The sequence below is a fragment of the Trachymyrmex septentrionalis genome, unplaced genomic scaffold (genome assembly GCF_001594115.1).
Source record: "Trachymyrmex septentrionalis isolate Tsep2-gDNA-1 unplaced genomic scaffold, Tsep1.0 scaffold121, whole genome shotgun sequence".
NCBI classification, from domain to species: domain Eukaryota; kingdom Metazoa; phylum Arthropoda; class Insecta; order Hymenoptera; family Formicidae; genus Trachymyrmex; species Trachymyrmex septentrionalis.
Window position 1 is genome coordinate 418,999 of NW_017304341.1, and position 2,709 is coordinate 421,707.

Here is a 2,709-nt window from a genome sequence, read left to right on the forward strand (position 1 = left end):
TATGCAATTTATTGTGAATGGTATATTAATATAATAATATTGAAACAATTTATACAAAACGTATTATATTACGTAAAGTTTGAACCGACCTTGCAGAATTGACAGAAGAAATAAAAAAAAATGAAGAGAGAAAGAGAGAGAGAAAGAGAGAGAGAGAGATTTTTAAATCGTTACATGTATTTAAAGAGATTGTAAGGCAAATGCAATGTGTTAAGAATAACTTGAAAAAAATTCAGATTATTCTAAATTGTATTATATTTAAAAGTAATACAAAAAAATTAAAGACAGTTGACCAATCTGGATCAAAAGATGTTTCAATAAAAAGTAATATTTTTAAAATTTGTACTTTAATAGAAATATATGAAAATGTATTATAAAATAATGATAAAAATCTCAATCTTTTTATATAAGTACTTTATAAATTTAAAAATATTTATGTAAAGTTATATTGAGATGCAGATATTAATCGTTCAATAAATAAATAAAATATTTATTTGTTGTAAACTAATTAAATCTTAAATCATCTGAAACTTTGCATAAGTCATTTTTAGTACTTAAAATTATTTATATAAAAAAATTTAGATCTTTGTAATTTAAAAAATTTTTGTTTATAATATTAAAACTAATATCAAATAAAATAAATAATCTATAAAAATGTGTTGCTCAATAAAAACAAAATATTATGAACACAACTCTCACGTGTATGTAATTTTTTAAAGCGTAAATATATTAATATATGTGTTTTATGCTCTTACAATCTCCTTAAATATTGTACATTTATTCTATATTGATGTTTTAATTTTTTTCAGTCCTGCATCATTCAGTCTTTAATCATGTGAAAGACTATAATACACATAATTGCCAAAAACGTTTATACGCGATACTGCTTATGCATATAATTACTAATTACGAATAGTCATATGTCAGAATTAACCGGAAAGCTTTATCATGGCACTCTTTTTAATAATAAAAACATTTGCAGTGATACTTATAATATATACACACACATTTAAAATAAACTTTTAATTTAATTTAAAAACCAATATTTGATGATTTTTTATAGTAATTGATATCTTGTTAATTATTGCAAAAATTGCAAAATGGTAGAGGACTTTTCAACTCAGTTTATTCCGCTATACCTCTATGCGGGAGATTTATCGTTATTTATCAAACACCCTGTATAATACTTATTCAAAACAATAATGGATCAATCCAAGCGTAGCGTTTGGAGCGCAACGTTTAGAGCATTTGGAAGAAGCAAGTGAATTACAGTTTTAATGATAGTCTCTATAGATAGCGAGATCACGTTACTTTGTTGTCATTTTATTGATAATGTATGTGTGTCAAAAACGTCATTTTTATATGATGAAATGACGACAAGGAAAATAGAATTTGAATTTATCAACACATATTTTTCGATTGTCGAATTATATCAAGCTCATTATCGAATATTGAGATTCAATGACAGGAGTATTAAGTATGCTTGATTTTTTCAAATGTCGCTCCCGTTTTATAAGAGTACTAGAAATCTCTTAATATGAGTTTAAAATGAATAAAAATATATAGTAAAAATATATAATTAAAATGAATAAGATGTATAGTTATTTTTCTCCTCCTTTCTTCTTTTTTCTTACTTTCTCTCACTTTTCGTAAATGTACAAAACTATCAGAATTATATACCGAAGAGGCGATCAGCTTTTCGTTCAGACTTTTATTATAATGTTTATAGAGAGCACGATAACGAAATCAGTTAACCTGCGAGAATAAAAAAATATGGTCGTATAATTCATATAACTTTTTTTTACTGCACTTGTCATCATATTGATGTCAAAATATAACATTTCTGACATTTCATCATAAAGAAAACCACAAAAATATGATTTTGCTATTTGGAGCATCGATTGTAAGAGTTAAATCTGTACAAAATGCAAAATTCTTATTTCAAAAATTCTAAGATTTCTATATTTGTATTACCTGTAATAATTAATTTGTATAGTATTAAAATTATTTTATATAGAAAATTACATATATATAATATAACATCCAATATTTTCGGAAAATAATATTATTCAGTAAATTTAAATAATTATTACATAATATTTTATATTAAGCTATATAACTGTAGGCATTCCCGTTTTATATAAATAATTCCCGTTTTTTATAAATAAATACTTTAAAATTTTAATAAGATTTGTATAATTATTGTTAGTAAATTATGTTATATAAATTATGTTATATAAATATCATTACTTATATCATTCTATAATATGCTTCTCAGAATCATATTTAATACCTATGAGACAATTATACAAATCAATATTTATGGAGGTAATAGAGATCCCAATCTCTAGCAAAATCCAAAAGTACAATTTGATCCAGATTTTTGCTGAGAAGAATTAAAATCATCACTCTTACTCATATATACCATTCAGTGCGACGACATAATTGCATCGGTAAACAATACTTTTACATATTTTTATATTCTCTTGTATAATTAATTTGCGGAACATATTAAATTTTAGGATTTGCTATATTGAAAATTAAAGCAAGCCATTGAACTAAATATAGATTTAATGAATGTCGTAAAAGATAAACGTCGAAGAAATAGTAAAATATATATATATTATATACTAAGTAAAATGAGAAGTAACTCGTTATTCAAGTAATAAAGTTATAATTAGAGTTACTCTTTGTATATATTTATAATAA